Here is a 22697-nt window from a genome sequence, read left to right as displayed (position 1 = left end):
GAGCCTCCAAGTACCAGTCCAGGTTCCATGTAGAGGGAGCTGACCTAAGACCCCAAAAAACACCTTGAGGCCATAGGGAAGGAGAGACTAGGGGTGGATGATTCTCTGCGAGAGTGCCATTTGCCTATCTACCTTTGTTGTGAGTGTAGTAGTCCTTTGTCCCCCTCCCTGCCCTTTCCCAAGTGGCCGGCCATAGGAGAGAGCAGCCAGGAGGCTGGAATCAATCATACACTGCTGGCACAGGCCCTTATTTTCCTTTAAGGCCCAGAAACATTGTACATAGGGTACTTCTCTCCATTTTCCCTCATGTTTGCAAAACAAGTCTAATTGTAAAATAGTATTATAATTGATGCTTCCCTCGGGTGACCATGTCTCCTCCTCCAATTTATATTGTGGCCATGTCTTGTTACAAAAGAAAGTAAGTTGCCTTTTCTTCAAGGTTTGTGGGTCAAAATGTTTCCAGATATTCAGGATGCATCTTAAAGGAGTACTGGTGTTGGTCAGGGAATTGCAGTTGCCCATCTATAGGAAGAGAGGAAAAGGCATCCCTTAAGTCAGTTCCTTATAATAGATCAGGAAGACCTTTCCTGATCTGATGGCCTGGGTTGTTGATGTGACTGACAACCAAGGCCCGTGTCAATTCTGTGAGGTGCTGGGAGTAGTTGTGCTTACCCAGGCTTGGCCCTAACTCTAGAGAGTGACCCTTGGCTCCCTAATATTTTTCTTTTTTGTCCCCTTGTTTCCTACCCATGGTACTTGAGGGTACTAATTATGACCTATTAAATCTCCCTGAGTAGTTAATGAAAATGCTAGACTTCTTTTGGCTTGTTGAAAGTTGGCATAATTGCATAACAGAATTGTCCTGTCAGGCATAGCCACAAAAAGAGGTTAGTAAAGGCCACCTTTTGGAGGGATATGATGGGGAACTTGGGAAGACGGAAGGTGCCTGGGTAGACATTAGTTTACCAGCTCTGTTTTGCCATTCCTACCTATAGGTGGTGAAGCCAATTTCGGGCAGTGGGGGAAGGGTCTACCTTAAAGTATAGATATGGGAATAACAATTTGTCAGGTGTAGTGAAGTGGTACCTGCCACCATGTGTGAGTACTCCTTCAGGCAGGTAATACAGACCTAGGCTTGTGGGGATTGGATCCTATCCATCATTTATGCAGAAAGAGAACCCACATTTCTTCTCTGTCTATGCACAAAAGAGATGATTCCAGTGATCTAATATAGGGATTAAAGTGGTGCCGGTGGGGGATGCTTCCTGATGCACAGCATGGGCCAGGCCCCCAAGGAAGCCTTGGTTGCCAGCCCTTCTGGTCAGTATAGTAATACACTCTTCCATCTGACCCAGTAGCTGTGGTAAGGAGTATGAGTCAGAGATGCCACCACAGGGCACATGGCAGAGGAGTAAGGCTGTTCCTCATCATGACAGGGAACTGTGTGTATGATCCCTTGGAGGCCGCCTGAACCATCTGCAAGAGGATGTCTGAGAAAAGAGCAGTAGAGGGTTTTTCGCTCGATGCCTGGATGGGCATGTAAGGAGCTAAGTCCCTCGGAGAGCCTTCAGGTGTCCTCCAAAGGTTAGTCTTGGTCAGGACCCTCAATTGCTGCTCAGTTTTCTCTAGGTCCCTCACATCCAGTGGTCCAGCCTGAAACGAGTTCTGAGTCCTCATTGAACTGATATTCCCAACTTATGTTGGGGGATCAATCAGAAAGAAGCCCAGAGAGCCTGTCACCAGAGATATGAGAATGGCAGGCATGCTAATCCGCTCTTACGTGACTGATGGTGTCCACTGTTTTAACAAAATGGAGAGAGACGCTTCCTGCTACTCAGAGTTAGATGTCCTTTATGTTGGTGGAGATCCTGGATGAAATCCCAAGAAAGTATTTCTGGATTTCGTTTCTTTAATGCCCAAGTTTCTTGGTCATGCCACTATGAAGAATGAAGAGGTAGACCAGACGAAAAGTGGTAACCAGCAAGCAGAGTTTATTGAGTGATAGTACAAAACTCCCAAAGAGGGAGGGAACCTGAGAGGGTTGCATTGGAGTTTCTAAGTCTAGGGGGTTTTATGAGCACTTTTGGAGAACTATTTTAAGCAACCATAGTGTTCTAAGGCATGCTGATCAGGGCTTTGATCACACATATGTCTACCTATTAGGTTAATGTTTATGTGCTGATGGCCTTTTTGGGATAACATATGGGGACTTATGTCTTAATGCCCCAGTTCATGATAGTGACAGATGCTTTGTTTCATTTTAGAACATCTTGCAAAAGTCATTTCTACAAAGGCTGCAAAACAAAATGCTAGTGCAAAATAGGATGTTTGTACTGTTTTGTCTTAGCTGTCCTGTTTCCATGTTTTCTTGTTGGGGACCCTGCTCCAGACCACCTAACTGTCTAACTAATTCCTAACATTGTTACAATGAGAAAAGGTTTACAGAAAGGGGGTTTTTGTTTGATTTTTCTTTTAAGGGAATAAATGTGCTTAGGTTCCTTTTAAATGAAATTAAAAGGAAAATATTCATCAGTGGAAAATATTCATCATCTAGTCAATAATCCAACCAAAGAAATAAAATGTTCATGCTACTCCCACAGGTAAACACACCTAGCAAATCTTAATTATGTCACAAAAGGTCTAAAGGGTTATGTAAAAGAATAAAAGCATTTGGGGATTTCTTAAGTTCCAGATGACCAGACAGAAAATGCAAGTCATGAACTAAATAATAATGACTGCAAACAATTGTGTTTTTATGTGCTAGGCACTCTACGCACTTTCCATATATTGCATTACAGTATCACAGTTCCTCTGCACTAATCAATAAAACAACTCCATTCAGCCATTGTAAATCATTAGAGAGCAGCTCAGGAAAACCACTGGATAAACAGCAACAGAAATGTGAGTTTCTAGATTTGACAACAATTAAAAATAGTTTTTAGAACTACATTAGATGCTACTAGATCTACAGAGGCTAATTTTAAGTGTATGGTGAAAATAAATCCCAAAGAAGCCTCAGCTTCAGTGGTATTATCATAGGCTAAATTTTACAAACTCATAAACTTTAAATTAATACAGAACAGACTAAAAAACTCTTAAAGGGCATCCAGTCTCTTATAGGCTTCTTTGATGAAAGTTAACATATTCTTTTTTTTTTTTTTAAAGATTTTATTTATTTATCAGGGAGAGAGAGGGAGAAAGAGAGCACAGGCAGACAGAGTGGCAGGCAGAGGCAGAGGGAGAAGCAGGCTCCCTGCCGAGCAAGGAGCCCGATGTGGGACTCAATCCCAGGACGCTGGGATCATGACCTGAGCCGAAGGCAGCTGCCCAACCAATTGAGCCACCCAGGCGTCCCAAAAGTTAACATATTCTTTATCTGGGATGAGTTATGGAGAATATCTGTCTCTCAGAAGAGCTTTATGGTTTGGAATTGATGTCAACATTTCTTTCTGTGGGTATAATAGCACAATTAGTTTAAAATTTTTTAAAAAACTGAGATATAATTGACATAAAACACCATATTAGCTTCAGGTATACCACACAATGATGTAATATTTGTGTATACTGCAAAATGACCACCACGGTAAGTCTAGTTAACATCTAGCACCATACATAGTTACAAATTCTTCTTGTGATATGAACTGTTAAGATTTACTCTCTTAACAACTTTGAAATATACAAGACAATGTTATTGACTACAGTCACTGTTATCTACATTACAACCCCATGACTGATTTTATAACTGCAAGTTTGTACCTTTTGACCATGTTGACCCATATAAATAGTTTTTAACCTTTTATTATGAGAAATGTCAAATGTATGTTTAGAGAGAATGGTACACTAAACCTTATATACTCATCAGCTAAACTCAGTAATCATCAACTCATTCCTATTCTTTCAAATTTGTATTATTCTGTTTTTCCTCTGGCTATTCCCTTTTCTTTCACTCTAAATGGATTACAGATAGGACTATTTTAAGTTATTTTTGAGAAACTTAAAGAGTTTCTACCACTATAAACATTTATACCATAATAGCTACTGGGAACCTGTGAAAACAGAGCCCAGTATATAGTCTGCTACAAATAACACAACATTATTTCATGATGAGTTATAGGCCATTATTAGAAGCATAAACAAACTCAACTATTGGAATTTACTTCCAGAAATCTACCTTGCAGTTACAACCACACAAATATCTAAAGATACATATACAAGCAATACTGAGCATTATTTGTAACTGCAAAAATCATTTATTTCCACCAGTAATTCACAAATTATAGTATGGTAGAATGCAATGTTATACAGTTATTGACAAAAATGAGAGATCCACATGAAAAATGTCACAAAATAAGATGTTCAAACTATTCTGTCAAGTCAGAAAAATAATGTTGCCTACAAGCATATCATAGATTTTATTTGTCTTTAGAAAAAGGAAAAGGATATTATGGTTTTATATATGCAAGTCATAACTGATGATACAGCTGATATGGTAAATGAGCATTTACCTGAAGTGTGGGTGCTTTGAGATTCTTCTGAGAAAGATCTGGAAGACAGAGTATCCCACTATCTATTTGAAACATCTAAAGTAAAAATAGAAAGCTACAGATTATTTCAAAAGGCTGATTTCTCTCTTCTTACATTCAAAAGTTGTCTTGCTGAGAGATAAGCATTAAAAAACTTATCCAGACTCAAGATATGCATCATTAAACAATTACCTGTTTTACTTTCTCCTCCTCTTCTTCCACCTCACTTGTCAGAACCTCAATTTTGTTCTTTAGGCTCTGAATATTCCCAGGCATTGACTCTATGGTTTCTGCTATTTTATCTATTTCTTCCTGTGTAAGAGATCAGAAAGTTAATGCTTTAAATTAAATACAGTATTGAATAAAGCCCAAATATGTTAATAGACATATTTCATAAATACCACATATATTGAAAAATTTTTAGAAGAAGCTGGTAATTTTTTTTTCCTTTTGCAAAACAAACTTCCGAGAAACTAATTTACCAACTTACTAATTCATTACATGGAGATTTAATTTCCATGGAAGAAGGAAATACAACACATGTACAAGAATATTTCCTCCATAACTCAGCAAAACTGCTGCAGCAGTTTTGAATACAGCAGAGCCCAAGGACTGATGGCCTAAAAATCTGCTGTGCTGTGCCTATCCATCTCTAAGCCACTACGCACCCCTGACAACCACTCATCTTTTTATTCTCCGGTTCTGCCTTTTCTAACTCATCACATAGTGGCAGTCATACAGTATGGAGCCTTTTTAGTTTTGCTTCTTTCACTTGTGATTTATAATATGCACTTAAGGTTCCTCCATGTCTCTTTAGGGCCCAATAGCTTATTTCTTTTTAGTGGTGAATAATAGTCCATTGTCTGATATCCCACATTTATTTATCCATTCACCTAATGAAGGATATCTTGGTATTCCAACTTTTGGCAATTATAAATACAGCCGCCACAAACATCCATGTGCAATATTCAAACATCCATGTACAACATACGAAGGCGCATGATGGCTGTATCATGTGGTAAGAAGAGGTTTCATTTTGTAAGAGACTGCCAAACTGTATTCTAAACTGGTTGTGTCATTTAGCATTTCCCACCAGCTATGAGAATTCCTATTGCTCCACATCCTCATCTGCCTTTGTTGTTGTCCACGTTCTAGATTTTGGCCATTCTAATTCTAGGAAGTGCATATTAAGTCTCCTTTCATCTACAGTTTTCCAGTCCAATTTTTTTGGATCTTTCCAATTGATTTGCACAGAAAACTAGATAGTTTGCTTTACAGAATTTGTGGGTCAGGTTTAACTTGTTCCTCGGTCCTGAATTTCCTGTAACTTGGTTTTTTAATTTTAGAGAGTCCTGTCCAGTACCAATGTGTGTTACCACACGTATTAGTTTACTGTGCCTGCCCAAAAAACTGCCACGCCCTTGGTGTCTGAAATCAGAAATTTATTCTCTCACAGCTCTGGAGAGCAGTTGTCCAAAGCAAGGTGTGGGCAGGATAGTGCTCCCCCTGAAATCTCTGAGGGAGAATCCTCTCTTGCCTCTTCCAGCCTCTCCCAGACTTCCTTGTGGCTGCTTGCTCCAATCTCTGCATTTTTCACACAGCCTTTTCTTCCATGTCTCCTTCTCTTATTAAGGACATTTTTGTCTTTTTAAGGACATGAGTCTTTGTATTTAGGACCCAGCCAGGATAATCCAGGATGATCTCATCTTGAGATCTTTAATTATATCTGGGAAGACTCTCTTTTCCAATAAGGGCACATTTGCAGGTTCCAGAGCTAGGAGTTGGGCATATCATTTTTGGGGACACCAATCAATCCACTATAGAGGGAATGAATAACAATGATGAATAAAGAAAAGTTAATATAATAAGGACTAAAAATTTCCATTGTAGTTAAAAAAAATATTTTGGTCCACTGCTTTGGTTATCTTCTTTGGGTAGTCCTACTATACCTATGCCATATCTTCTATGCTGAGCTTTTACTTTGTCAGTTTTTCTCAACTTCAAAAAAAAATGTTTCTTTTTGATTCTTAAAATTTTCTCCTTTACTATTTATTTTAAGCATTTATTTGTTACATTTGCTTTAATTCTTCTAATGTAGTCTGCATATCTGAAAAGCTTTTTCTTTTATAATTTTTTCCTAAATTCTGTGGCTTCAGTTTTTAGTATGTCTAATGCCGATTTATGATTTTTTCCATACCCTCTACTGTTTTTCTGAATTTCTTTCAGTTTGCTTAAGAATTAGGTTAGTGTTCATCTGTTTTGTGAACACACACTTTTAGCATGCTTTTGTTATTTGTGGATTGCTATTGTTTTGTCCTTATTTTTATATATTCTTATGCTAACTCTGGTTGTGAAATCCTATGGCTCTGTTCTTAAGCGGAGGTCCATATAGATCAAAAACCTAAGCCCTTGCAGTTCCCATACCATCTTCTCAGTCTCAGAGACAGTGCTCACCACTGCCTTTTCTGTAGCACCATCAGCGAATGAGAGAGCTCAATGAATACAACTTCCGTTATTAGCTGATACAGGTTTTTGAAGTCACCCCAAAAACAGCTCCAGGCTACTGTGGGAAAAGGTAGTGGTTGTAAGTAAGGAACATAACAGAAAACTGATAGATACAGACAAGACCTAAAAACTCCTAGTTCAACGGTTCTGTTAGGCCAGTGAAGAACTCTTGTGCCCAAAATGCAAACAGTGCTTCCACTGAGTAACTGGCCATCAAGCAAGCAAACCATAGACTGTTGTAATGCTGTGATATAAGAAATATGTATTTGGTTTTCTTTTCATTTAACTATATTTATGGTTTTTGCTAGAAAACAAATGCCCCTCAGTATTACAGAAGATGACACTATCATTTGCTATCTCTGACCACTTTCAAGTGACTTACTCAGGTATTAAATATTAAGATAACTGCCATGATCACATTTTAAAACCTTTAAAATCACCTTTAAAAAAAATAAAATTCACAAAAAAAGAGTAAGAACATGGTTACCAGGGACTGGGAGGGGAGAAAATAGGGAGAGGTTAGCAAAAGGTATAAATGTTCAGCTATAAGATGAAGGAGGTGTGATGATCTAATGTGAAAAACAAGGTGATTGTAACTGGTACTACTGTACTGTATAATTAAAATTTGCTGAGAGAGAACTTAAATGTTCTTAACACACACAAAATAAAAAATAAATAATGTGAGGTGAAGGATGTGTTAATTTACCAGATGAGGGAGTCCTTCACAATGTGTACATATATCAAATCACTACAATGTATACTTTGAATATCTTATAATTATAGCCAATAAAGCTGAAATTTAAAAAATACCTATGTCAGTGATATCCAACTGTTCATTACATGGTGTAACTAGTGTCAGTACTGAAAATATATTCTTGAAAAGTAGTAACAGGAATAAAAATTCAATATAACCTCACACTAGGAAGAAAGTAAGTTTCTATTTATAAAATATGCAATTTATTATTTCATAATATACAAAAGTTATAATATATGTAATTAATTTATAATATATGTAAATTTGTTGCTCAGAGTCTAATGCACCCAATGTTATTCTCAATCATATGGAAAAACTGGAGTAAATTGTGATTTTTGAATTATTAGAAATCCTTGGGGATGCATTCCTTTCATAAACTACTACCAATCCTGGATTTTCTAAATTGCTAACAAAGACCCAAGGACCATTATCTACACACTACTTTGAAATGGCTAAGGGATATATGGTCTAATCAACTTTAGTCTTAATAACTACTTAATAAGTCCTAGAGTTCTCTTAACTGTTCAAGTATCCACTAACTAAAAGCCTGAAGTTAGTCATAATACCTAATGTTATCTCCCATTCTCTTCTGCAAGATAATGATTGAGAATCAGAATTGGCATTTGGACTAAGGTGTGCATCATAACTTTAAGCAGTTTGTCTAAGGTTCAGCTAAAAATAGGTCTCTTTTTCACATTTGTATAATGAGATCATATAGCACACACATCTCGAAGTTGTTTTGAGAATTAAGGGATATAACTACAAGTGCCTAGAGCAGTGCCTAGAACACAGAAAGCCCTCGTTACACGTTAGCCATACGATAATAACAATTAGTATAAAAGAAGAATTTAATTAAAACCCTGTTCTAAGATCTTGTATTTGTTATTCAGAGAATATCATGATAGTTAAAAAAATTTATTATTCTCTTCCTCTTTCTCCTAACTCTCTAATTATGAACTCCCTGTTCAAATTTCATACCTGCAATAATGCCAGACCTTCTTCATTAGCTCTGTGCTGTGCTCTTTCCATTTTCAGTATATTTGACATGTTAGTTAAATCTTTCAGCTTTTTGGAAGGGACTTTAAGCATTTTACATAGTTATAGCAATCTTAGGAATAATAAAAATATAATTATAATAACAATATAATGTAATAATTAATAGTAATTAATATATATAATTATAATATAATGAAAATATTATAATAATTAAAAAATATGTTTGATTTTTTATAACCATTTTTATTTTGCTTTGTTTTGTTGTGTTTTGAACTGTGTTTGCTACCATCTTTTTTCTGTCCTCATATTCTCAAGGGCTATTATATTCTTTTATTAACAGTAGCTAACATTAGCAGTGACTTAGCCATAAAAAGCCATGACACATTGTATAAGGTAGGAGAGCTCTGCTGATCTAGGGCAGGGCTTCTGCAATAGCTTTATGTTGTTAGAAGCCACTTATTTTGGGTGTTTTGAGTCTCTTCCTTCCGGGTTCTGGCACCCTTTCAGTTGGTTGTTGACTTAGTATGTCTTTTCCGTGGGTGTTATATTCCAGTTGCTGAGGTACCTTGAGTGCCAGTAATCTGGATAATGAAGGCAGGCACAGCAATCTGGCAAAGTATGTCAGAGATTTGCCAGAGTGTGAAAATATAATTCCCCTAATGAGAGCTTGAACAAAGCCTCTCTGTTCCTCAGTCTTTTCAGCAAGCCGTGCTTGGTGTTCTTCTAGAGCCAGGACCAGAAAGAACTCAATGTGTCTGCTAATATGCCTGCAGCTCATGGGGGACAAGGGAGACCCACGTCACCTCAGGAATGCTCAGCTGAGAAGATAAATTACCATTCCCTGGGGATTCACAAACCTCTGCAAAGCAATAGTTCTCAAACCTCTCCTCGTTGGGTCTCTGCCACCTGGTTCCAAATTCTCATCAAACACAGAGGAGGGAACTTCTCTATAAGCTTTTCTTTCCTTCTTTGAATCCACGGTCTTCCATCCTCCAGTTAAACAGCAGGCTCAGTTACTGCTCAGCTCAGGACATGCCTTGTAGTTTGATTAGAAATATAGGATGAATGGTGCCTGTCTAGCTCAGTGAGTATAACATGTGACACTTTACCCCAAGGTCATGAGTTCAAGATCCACATTAGTTGTTAAGCTTACTTTAAAAAAAAGGGGGGAGGGTGCTAGAATGGTAGCATACACAGTGTCACAGATAAGAAGAAAGGAGAACCTAAATAAAATTAAAGGAAAATTTGCCATTAAAAAATTATATATATATTTACGCAAAGAGTGATTTAAAACTCAACTATAGGGATGCCTGGGTGGCTCAGTTGGTTAAGCATCTGGCTCTTGGTTTCAGCTCAGTTCATGATCTCAGGGTCATGCAATGGAGCCTCAAGTTGGGCTCCACACTCATCATGAAATCTACTTGAGTTTCTCTCCCTCTGCCCCTCCCCCAGCTCTCTCTCTCAAAAAATCAACAAATCTTTAAAAAATAATAGCAAAAACAAGACAACTCTATTGAAAATAAGCTAACAGTCTTTCACCTAGAAACCACTTGCTCATGAAATGAAAGATTAGATGACTCCTCCATCCACTTTCCCTTCTTCTTTTTGAAGATGCATGTTGTTGCTGTGCGTGTATATTTATGTGGATGTAGATTGGTTGGATAGGTCAGCTAAGGTGAATAGCAAGTGAGAGGAGTCAACAAAATTCATGAACGTCAGATCTGTACTTTAGTTCCTAAATCACCCACTTCTGTCCTGTCTAGCTCTAGATCTATGTTCTGTCCATTTGGGGGGAACAAAATCCGGTCTTTTCTAACTAATAACCTTAGCTTTTATCCTGGTCTTATTTCAGTTGGTATTCATCAATAATCTCTCCAAAAAATACCTACCCCAATTTTATCCAACCTAAATGACAGCAGCTCCAACAAGCACATCTTGTCCTTGTCAATCAGACATAGTCACTTCCTAGACCTCATCTGATAATAAGTATAGATATGCCAGGTCTGTCGCTCTCGACCCGCAAGAACGACCCGTAGGCGAGGTGAGTGGCAAACTTCTTTATTCACAATCTTCAGCCGGGGACCCCCACCCAGTCTAAGACCCCCAAGTATATATCCACCAAGTGCGAACTATATCCAATCAGAGTATACCACGACTAACAAACTACCAATCAGAAGGACTATCTATGTGCACGCATCGTGCTCGTGAGCACGTACGTGACTCCATAGGTTTTCTTTGTTCTACAGATCATGCGCCTTTCCCTTGACTCCTGGTATCTATCAAACGTCACCCGCGAATGCACTCACAGTCCTTGGGTTAATCTCTCACTCCTCCCACTCCTCAGGCCTCGCTTAGTACGTGACTCCTTGCTCCTGCTGCATGGCTCTCCACACAGGTCCACTTTTAAAGTCCTTCTTTTTGCAGGGGGGGGGGGTCACGCATTAATATGCCAGGCCTTGAATTTAATTCCTGCTTAGTCTTTTACTATTTATGTGTTTTTAGAAAAAGTACTTTATCTCTCTTAATCTCTTTATTCACCTATAAAAAGCGATAATATCTACTTTGTGAAGTTATTTTTGAGGATGAAGGATAACATTTTAACCCTTAAGAAAAATTAGAAGAAAGTTAAATCATCTTAATATTCTTTAATTTTTTTAAGTATTTATATCAACCAGGAGTTTTCCATAAATTGTCCAAATTCACCCTTGCAGTGGCCCTCTGATTTAGATATTATCACTGAAGAAGCTGAGATTCTGACTAAAGGATCTGGGGTTCAAGCTTAGATCTTGTAACTTCAAATATTGATTTTTTTACAACCAACCCCAAATGCTTCTTCTAAAGATTAAGTTATAAAAGCACAGAGAAATGGATGTCTCTTGGTGGAATTTCAAGTATTAGTGAAAAGAGTGAGGGAGAGTGATCTTGGCACCACATAACCAGCAGCTTTATCCCATCAGACCTAGGGAAGAAGGTCTTAGATGTGAGCATTCTGCCACTGCTGCCTGAATCATGATTCCTGTGGGGATATTTTAACCCCCAGCATTTGGAATTCATATATATTTCTCCTAAGAACCCATTTCTACCAGAGGTGCCCCTGCCTCCTGACTTTATTTCAGGTCTTGATCTCAGGGTTGTGAGCTAAAGTCCCATATTGGGCTCCACACTGGGCATGGAGCTTTCTTTAAAAAACAAAACAAAACAAAAAAACTATCAATTAAAAATATCAGAATTTATAATCCTTCAATTTTTTTCCACTTCCAGATTTTTATAGATGAATTAGATAAAATGATGAATGAAGTGGAAGTAACTTTTCTGGTTGCAAGGAATATCAGGTACTTACATTGAAAGCATCCATTCTTGCGAAGTTCCCTTTTCTACACATGATTAATAGAACAATATTGCTCTATAAAAACAAACAAAACCAAACAAGCGCCTGATTTGTTCCCATGGTCAAGTTTCCACATTCCTGCTCCAAAGCAATGAATTAGGCAAACAGCTGCATCTTGCTTAATGTATGGGAATGGCTGGCTGGCACAATACCCAGCACTCACAGAGTTAATTCTGGAGGGAAAAGTCTCAGGTCCTGTCCTGTCCTATTTCTGTCAGTAATTAAAGTTCTGATCTACTCCAAAGTTTGTTGGATATGAAGGTCAATACATTAAAAAAAAAAAAAAGACAAGATTTATTCTAAAAAGTTTGGCTGATATTTTTGTCCATTTTTTCATCAACATAAATCCAACTGTCAGCTTCCTGAATATTTTATGCTATTTTCCTATTAAAGTGGGGCCAGAAGTCCTCACAAAATACTGAATATTTTGCTCAACACCTCTTTGAAATAATTTTATTTTGAAACAATCTCAAGCTTTCAGAAAAAGCAGTACAGCCCACAAAACTGTCTTTTCTGGAGCCATATAATTTTCTGGCTTCATTATCCCTGAATATTTCAGTATATAGTTCCAATAAACAAATACTCTCTCAACCAAAACATAACCATCAAAACCAGTGGTCAGCTTAAGCTGCTATACCATGCTATACCAAAACACGCTGGGTAGCTAAAACAGCAGAAGTTCATTTTTCTCACAGTTCCAGAGGCAGGAAATTCCAAGATCAAAATGTCATTCTGTTTGGTTCCTGGGGAGCAAGCTCTTCCTGGCTTGTAGATGGCTGCCTTCTCTCTGTGTCCTCACTGGGTCTTTCCTGGGTGTGAGTAGAGGGAGAGAGGAGAGAAGTACAGGGAGAGGGAGAAGGAGATCTCTTTCTGTCCTTTAAAGCCAATAGTCCAATCAGATTAGGATCCTGTCCTTATGACCTCATGTAACTTGAATCACCTGCTCAACGCTCTATCTCCAGATGCAATCACATTGGGGGTTAGGGCTTCCAACATTTAAATTTGGTTTGTTGGGGAGGCATAATGCAGTCCATAGCAACTATCAAATCCTGAGACCCTCATTCAAATTTCACCAAATGTCCTAATGATGAGCTTTGCTATAAAAAATCCAGTTCAGAATCACATTTTGAATTTACTTGTTATTCTCTCCAGCTCTTCATCTGTGACAGTGCCTCAGCCTCATTGACTTTTATGTCTTTGACATTTTTGAAAATTATAGGCCAAGTTTTTTTTTTTTTTTTTTTTTGTAGAACGTCCCCCATTTGGGTCTGCCCAATGTTTCCTAATGCTTAGATTCAAGTTCTAAAACTCAAAGCAATATCACAAAAGTGAAACTACGTGCTTCTCCTTGGATCCTACCAAGTAGAATTTATTTTTGAACTTTCTCCATTACTAATGATCATTTTGATCATTGATGAAGGAGGTGCCTGTTTCTCCACTTTAAAGTTCTTTGTTCTGGGACACCTGGGTAGCTCAGTTGGTTAAGCATCTGCCTTTGGCTCAGGTCATGATTCCAGGATCCAGGATCCTGGGATCCAGTCTCACATTGGGCTCCTTGCTCAGCAGGGAGCCTGCTCCTCCCTCTTCCAGCTGCTCCCCCTGTTTGTGTGCTTGAGCTCTTTCTTTCTTTCTGACAAGTAAATAAATAAAATCTCTAAAAAAATAAAATTCCTTCTTCTTACTTTTGTAATTAATATTGTTTTATGGGAAAGCAATGTGAAATGTCCCATGTCCCTATATAAATGTTTCACTCTTCCTCCATCTTCTAATTTTTTAATTACTAATTTACATCAGTAGAAACTCATGGATTCTAATTTTATTCAACTCCTTACATAATAGTCATTATTCATTGTAACGATAAAATTGTCCCAGATTTAGCCAGTTGGACACTATTCAGACTGGTTCTGATGTCTTTTCTGACATATGCTTATCTTGTACTTGCTTTGTTCCAGCTTTGGAATCACTCTTTTCTCCAAGTCCTGGTTCCTTTGATTGGTACAAACAGTCCCCAAAGTATGATAGCTTGACTGACAATTCTTCAGTTTTACAATGGCACAAAAGTCCTACACATTCAGTAGAAACCATACTTTGAATTCGGAACTATGATCTTTCAGGGGCTAGTGATGGGCAGTACAATCAACTCTCCTGATGCTGGGTAGTGGCAGCACAGCTCCTGGTCAGGCATGTGATCACGAGAGGGAACAGCCAGGACACCTACAACCATTCTGTCCCCACACAGACATTCTGTTTTTCACTTTCAATACAGAATTCAACAAATTACATGAGATATTCAACCCTTTATTATAAATAGGTTTTGTGTTAGATGGTTGTCCCCTACTGTAGATGAATGTGTTTTGAGCACATGTAAGGTAAGCTAGACTAAGTAGGTTGGGTGTATTGCGTGCATTTTTTTACTTATAACATTTTCAATTTACAATAGATATATGGGATGCAATCCAGTGTAAGTCGAGGAAGATGTGTATTTAGATTCTGAGATCTAAGTGTGCTCATTGCTGTTGGGATGCTGCCTTTCCAAGGCTCTCTCAGCGGTTGGAGATAGAGAATATCATATAAGTTAGAAGTGTGTGTAATCAATGTGTGCATTTGCATTTATAAATATTTCAATACCTATCTATGTATATGTATATACAATGAGTTCTACTTTACCATTTGTTTGATAATATGACTTTTTCCAATACAACTGAATAATGAAGACAGAATTTGAGCATAGTGCAATTTCATGTTTGCTTAGGCACGATTTCCTCTGAGAGAAACAGATGAACACAGAAAACTACATTCAGTTGTTCCAAGCCTTGCCTTATGGAAGACACACACACACACACACACACACACACACACACACACACACTCAACATCTACCATCTACTTCAACTAATTTTATGTGCCATTCTCCATAACCATCTCATCTGGTGGTACAACTTACTTTCTGATTTCAAGTAACTCTCCTTTCCACTGCTTCTCAATGACATCGAAGCTGCGGTCTTTTTGATGCCTACTTCTACAAGCAAATTTCTGGTCCTTTTCCATGTAAAGTACCATAGTATTTATGTATTTCTTATCCATTTAACATGTTAACTGTGCTAGCATTTTTACTGTGTTCCAAACTTTGTTTTTAATGTGTCACTGATGAAGTATTTGCCCCAACCTCATTTCTTTCATAAGCCCTGTCCTTTTTATTGTCTGATTTTGTATGATATAATAGTTTTTAGGAACATGATGTCATATTCTAGCAGCACTGACTCTATTCAAAACTGTAAATTCACACAAACGTCTCTAATTCCAGTCCAACACTCCAGTATTCATTCTAATTTTCTTATCTTCTATTTTGGGAGCCCCAGGGATAAACCTATCTCTTCTTATCCTTGATATGGGCACTTAATTCATCAAGTCCCAGTATATAACCCATCTTTCATCACTACCACTGCCTCATTCTTGAGACAGGTGATCTCTTCACCACTATACTTTATCACATAGATGCTAGCTTACCGCTCCTTCCCTTATGACAAACTTTTTCCATGTGGTCACTGTCTTCACTCTTCCTGGCTCTGATTCTCCACCATGAGCAATCCACTTACATTGTTCCAGCTCCAACAACGTGTGCTGGTCTAAGCCACCAGCACACGTGGGAAGGACTACCTTGTTTTCAGTCCTACCTTTAGTGGCAGAACTGAGTTTTTCATTAGAAGAAGAAATGGAAAGGGGAAGAGGAAGAAGAAGAGTCAATTTTTTTTTTTTTTTTTTGGTCTAAGGAATAAAAAACAGTGATCTATCACCCTACAATCTATCACCCTACAATATCACCCTACAATCTTCTGAACTTGCATTACGGGATTAGCTTTATCCCATTTTAAAAAAAGATTTTATTTATTTACTTGAGAGATAGTAAGAGTGCACGAGCAGAGGGGGAAGAGTAGAAAAGAGGGAGAAGCAGGCGCCCTGCTGAGCAGGGAACCCAATCCGATGTTTGATCCCAGGACCCTGGGACCATGACCTGAGCCAAAGGCAAACGCTTAAGAGACTGAGTCACCCAAGCACCCCAACTCAATTCCATTTCAGTAAAGCCTTTTAATCTTATAGAAGGAGCCAGGGATTACATCTATATTGAGTTAGGTGAAATTGCCAGTCATTCTTCTCCAAAATTTCTAAAATGAAAGCAAAATAGAGCATGAAGTGATTGAAAATATCACTTTATAAGTTGCTGTTTCAATGTGTGGTAGATATTTACCCTGTGATACATTAAGGACATTTTGTTTTATCCTTGATTTCAAACATAAAGTGACTTTTTAGTCCAAAATGGATTTTACTAGCCCACATTGATGACATGGAACACACTCCTCTTACAGAGCAAATGCTGTTTGGGGAGGGAATATAGGGGAACAAAGTCCAGACCATAGTGCAGTTGTGAGCCGCACTATGATGTTTTCACTCCCAATCTTCACCAACGAAACAGGTAGCCAGCACTCAGTTCATTACAAAGGCAGGCAAAAATATATATATGCCTATTGATGAACACTTCTCCACTTATTCTTTGAATAAATTCATGGTGGAAGATTAAAAATCTCAAGGTCAGGTACTTAAAACAAAACATGAATTGGGTAAGTTGAGACAATTAGGAGCTACAGAAGTATCTCTCAGATCTCATCAAAGTAGAAGCTAGTTCAGTTCAATACTATTCTCTTAGAAGCACTTTCTAATAATTAGCACCAATTCTTCAATGAGCTAGAAATGAGAATTTACATCATATCTCACAATACACCATTTTGAGTTTATTGGCCATAAGTATGTTGGGTAAATTGTAAGTATTTCACATTATGGTTTGTATAGTCCATCATTCTTAGCAAATCCTTTTGATATCTTCAAAATTTTCCCAGTAAAAGATCCCTTTCAGATATCATTATATCACACAAAATAACTGGCTAAAAATTCATGTCTCTGAAGCGAGTGAAATCAGGTACAACAGCTTTCTCATCATTTTCTTAATATGTAGTAGAAGTTCTCTTTTACTGACATCTATTTTACTCAACTCATGGAATTAAACAAGCTGTCTAGTCTATTACTGTAATCATATTTTCCAAACAATTATATGTTACCAGCCTACTTAATAATTGTTTGAATGATCCAATTTTAGCAATTTGCCAACATGAAGCCTTTCTAAAACAACCAGTTAGAGATTCATTCATGTTTACGTGGACTAAATGGGAGTGATAATTTCTACATTGAATTTATTAAAAAATACAAAGTCTGGGTGTCCTCAAGAATACCCTCAGGTTCAATAATTTATTAAAAAGAATTAGAATTCCAGAAAAAGCACTTATCCTCATGGTTGCTGCTTACTATAGCAAAAGAATAGAGATTCAAAGCAGAATATTCAAATGCTAGAAAAAAAAATCCCATAGGACAGGGCGCCTGGGTGTCTCAGTGAGTTAAGCAGCTGCCTTTGGCTCCTGTCACAATCTCAGGTCCTGGGATCCAGCCCTGCATCGGGCTCTTTGCTCAGCAGGGAGTCTGCTTCTCTCTCTCTCTCTCTCTCTCTGCCTGCCTCTCTGCCTGCTTGTGATCTTTCTCTGTCAAATAAATAAATAAAATCTCTAAAAAACAAAAGAAACAAACAAACAAAAAAAACTACTTTGTTTAAAAAAAAAAAATCCCATAGGACAGGTCCAGGAAAATTCCAGACATAAGCTTCTAGCTGACCTCTCCCAGGGGAGTCAAGTGAACTGGACTAATGCCAACCAGGAAGATCACCAAGCCTTGGTTTCCAGAGTTTTTATTTGAGCTTGGTCACATAGACATGACTGACCACCCACATGGTTTATCTTAGTCTGTACCCTTCCAGAGGTTGAGCTTTACCACATGGCCCAAGACCACACAGTAGGTCATTATTAGCATAGACTATCTAGGTGACCCAACACCCCCAAGTAAACAAATACACTTCTATCAGGCAGGAAATTCCAAGGGCTTAGAGATTACTTCCCGGAAGCTGAGAGCAAAGTTCAGACCTCAAACAATTGTAGGTTTTCAGTTTACCTAACACTTCTTTGAATGATGCAATTTTAGTAACTTGTCTCTATGGAACCTTTCTAAAATTCAATGCTCATTGATGTTTTTATAAGCGCAATTAGCGAAAGTCTTCATTTTTGTGTTGGACATATCAGAAAGACTATAAAGACAAGTTGCTAAAACAATGACAACAAAAACAGACTGACTTTGCATTAAGTATAAATAAGACAATAGGACTAAATCTAGAAAGACTCTTATTTAGATTGCTTATCAAGATTATTTATCTTATTTAATGAACCTGAAGTTGAATATCTTAGACAATGAACTTTTTGTGTCGTTTATGCCAGGAAATAGATAGGAAATTTCAATCTGAAGACACTGCTCCCCCCCACCCCCCCAAAAAAAGATCTTGGCCTTACAACAAAAGTTTGGGAAATAGAGGCATACATGTGGATCTTCACTGACTAATTCTTTTTTCTGTTTTTTAAGTTTTTCAATAACATGCCAAACATTAGATAACAAGGAACTGATAATGTGGAATTTTATTCAAGCCCTGTACTCTGGAAATAGCCAATGTTAAAGATCCTCACCATTATGATCCAGAAAGCAAAAGAGCTTACGGGGGGAAAAAAAAATTCCTTCCCTATTAGACTAGAAAAGACTCACAAAAATCCCCTTGTTTACCTATGACAAAATTAGACACAGACCTTCCAAATTCCCCTTTAGCCTCATTAAATTATAGTCTGACCTACTCATCCCACTGATCAATCAGCACAAAATGTTTGTTAGCCAAACTTCGTTAAGCTTCTCTCCTACCTCTAGGCCCCTGAACATTGGTCTGCCTCCAGCTTGAGCCAGCACACAAGTCCTCCTGAGAATGGACTCACCTCAGGCAGAATATTCTCTGAGCTACTATCACATCATGCCCTGCTATCATCGCACTTAAAATATTTTTCTTTCTTTCCTTTAGTTCTTTCTCATTTTCTTCCTTGTTTTTTTCTTTCTTTTTCTCTTTCATTGCCTTAGGAGGCATTTCTTTCAAGTCATTATGCAGTTGTCAGAAAAATGTTGCCCCTCCCTGACCCATTTCACCCCTTCACACTCTGGGATCTCAGGGAGACTCTCTTCCTGAGGAAAGCCCTTCCGCCTAGTTCAACTCTGAGGCACTAAAACAATGTTTTTGTTATCTTTATGCCTTGTCCATTCCAAAATCACTTAAAGTGAAAAATAATAATATTTAGATTGATCAATTTGATTAAAAACCTTAAGTTCTACTCTGATGGCCTCTTTCTGGAAGTTTTTGCATCTTGGGTTCACATTTTAAGCTGAGAGATTAGTTGATAATTACTGACTGTAATTACAGATAGTTTGTTGAAAATTTACCAGTTTTCAGGCTTTACCAGTATTTGTTTCCGTCAACAATCTTTAGGCTGTTGACTATACATTTTGAGATGCCTCCCCTCAGGCAGGAGAGGATATGAGACTATACATTGTTCATCTAGGGATTTTATCAGAACTAAAGAAATATATTCAAGGGTCCTAATTCATTGACCAGGTGGCCATCTTTATGAATAAACTATTACATTTTTCTATACTTACAGATTACTGGATAGCCCATACTCTCATTTTATTTGATTCCCAAGAAATAATCTTGGAAAAGTTTGACATTCTGTCCTATAGATGGTTCGCAGAATTGACTTCCTAAGTGAAATACTAAGAGAATCATGGCTATCACCTTGGTTGCAGTGAGAGAGGTAAGTGTGCAGATTAATAATAATAGTACATTTTATAAAGAATCAACTATTTACATAATTTTCATTAACAACCCACCAGAATGGAACAAATTTTGGGGGTGAGATTGCCCTCATCTTTTAAGTAGGAATTTGGGTACCCTGTAATCCAGTGCCCTCTAAATATAGAAAATATGCCCAATCATCAACAAAGGCAGATAAATGGTCAATAAGTCAGATTGCTTTCGTATATTTATTTTAACTTCGATAAGTCCTCTAGATGAATAACCCTTCCTTTTGAATCACGGACTTTAAGTAGCTTGCCACAAGCAACAAAATAAAAAGCAGAATCGGAATTCAAATTTATATCTGGTGGGTGTCAAAGGTCACTTTTTTTTTCATTATGCCATACATTACACATCAAGAGCTGTGTAACATGCTTTAGACCCTCCTTAGGCCCAGAAGTTAAATACCATAGATTATATTGGAATACATAGTGAACTCTCAGTAATAATAATAATAAACAATCATATTGTAGGTTATCAAAATTATCTTCCTTGAGGGATGATTCTCCATTCCCCATCAATATAAAAGCGTGTTAATAACCTGTACACTTTCTCCTGAAATAAGAGCTTTGGAATCAGGAAAACTTGAATTCTCTCACTTATCAACTGTAGGACCATGGACAGATTGCGTCACATTTTTTTTTTTTTTAAGATGTATGTATTTATTTGAGAGAGAGAGAGAGAGCACGAACAGGAGGAGGAGTAGAGGGAGAGGGAGAGAGAGAATTTCAAGCAGGTTCTCCTCTGACATGGAACCTGAGGCAGGGCTGGATCTCACAACCCTGATAGCCGGACCTGAGCTGGAACCAAGAGTTGGACACTCAACCAACTGAGCCACCCTGGTCCCCCTGGTCATTTCTTAAAGCTTCAATTTCCTCATTTGAAATATGGGGATAATAATAACATCACTAGGATCTATGATTATATACTGTATTGCCTGTTATTATACAGCAATTTGAAATGATCCTCTACAAGTGATTTTAATTCCTGACATACCCTGTTGGGTCTGATTGGACTCTTTGTCTCTCCCTCTGCTCTTTGTTTTAGGAAAGGACCCTATTTGACAGTAGCACAGTTAAATGTGGATGCCATTGAAAAGATGGCTCTGAAACTAACAGTTACTTTCCACACAAAGAAATACTGCTCATTCTTTTGTGCCTATGGCTGCCTCTTTTATATTATTCCCAAGTTCAAGACTTGGTTCAAGAAGGTTTTCATTGTTGCCTGCCAGACAGGGCTAATTAGGATTGTGTTCCTGCACCCCACAGCCATGCCAGGCAGAGAAGTCAAACAGCTGTGTACAGAACATTTAATATCATGGCATTAAGCCATGTGGTATAATGAGTGTTGTGAAGGACCAGACTTAAGTCCTAATTGCAGCTCTACTGAATCGGAATTAAATACAAACCTGAACTCTCTTGGTCCCAGTTTACTTACCTACAAAATCATGGAATCACAGAATTTTGTTAGACACAGTCATTGGATTCCCCAAATTCTAAGTTACTAGGAATGACTCTCGAGAAATAAAATATTCAGAAGACTTCAATCACTTATTTGCACCTTCATTTATTCACTAATTTAAGCTCCTTTAGTGCCAGGCACTGTTCTTTCTAAACATTGGAGATCCCACAACTGGGGAGAGAGGGTGAAAATGGAGTCTTTATTTTCAATAATTTTAAATTCCTTGAAGACACCAAATGATAAACTAAAAAGTAAATATAGAACATGATGGCAACTTCTAGAAAACTTGAGGAAATATTGTTATCAACAAGGTGATATATAAAAAAAATTCAATTTAATCTATTAAATGAGTGCTGTTATTCAGAGTCATTCTAACACAAAAAGGAGAAATAAATATTTCTTTCTTGAGCAAATCAAGTAGAATGGGTTATAGTCCCATGGTAAAGTCAGTAGCACAGGGACACCTCGATTAAGTGTCTACCTTCAGCTCAGGTCAGGATCCCAGGGTCCCGGGATCAAGGCCTACATGGGGGATTTTTTGCTCAGTTGGGAACCTGCTTCTCTGCCTGCTACTCCCCCTGCTTGTGTTCTCTAACAAATAAATAAATAAAATCTTTTTTTTTTTTTAAAAAGAGGGAGTCATTAGTACAAAAAGGTGGATAATTTGATGACAGCAAGATTTAAAAAACAAAATTATAGAAAAGAATACAGACGTAAACAAATACAGACATAAACAAGTGAGAAAGCTTACCAGGAGAGAAAAAGGGAAAAAATGAGGAATGCCAGGCAGTGAATTTTAAGTCTCTGTTAGGAGCTTTTTATCTGTTCATTTCTGACTCATTGCAACAATTTAACAATTTATTTCTCTCAGCTTAAAATGAAACTAAGGCTCAAAGAGGATGTGTCACCTGCTAGGATCTGCACAGGCCCTCAACTTAAAAACCGACGCTCTTTCCCTGGCACTGAGACTCCTATGAAACTCTTAGGAGAGTGGAAGGGTGAGAACTTATTGTATAAGAGCCTTGACATTCTTGGTGTGACACTGATACTTGACCAAACACACATGGATCACGGGGTATCCTAGCAAACAATACAATTCTTTTTATTGTGAAAGTGTAGATTTCACACTGAAGGTTGAACATCTTGTATTTCTCTGAAATTTCAAGACAAATCCTTGTTTTACATGAAGAGAAAATCCCTTCTCCAGGCTCAACTGGAGAAAGCAGGTTGCACTGAGAAGTGAAAAGAGAGAAG

General features: G+C 37.7%; 1 pseudogene; it reads right to left on the bottom strand.

Moving 5' to 3' along the window:
* Window positions 1-2855: 2855 nt before the first annotated feature.
* On the bottom strand, window positions 2856-15226 carry LOC116589361 (annotated as a pseudogene).
* Between the last annotated feature and the right edge of the window lie 7471 nt (window positions 15227-22697).

This window comes from Mustela erminea, chromosome 4 (genome assembly GCF_009829155.1).
Source record: "Mustela erminea isolate mMusErm1 chromosome 4, mMusErm1.Pri, whole genome shotgun sequence".
NCBI classification, from domain to species: domain Eukaryota; kingdom Metazoa; phylum Chordata; class Mammalia; order Carnivora; family Mustelidae; genus Mustela; species Mustela erminea.
This window is presented reverse-complemented; position numbering and strand designations above follow the sequence as displayed.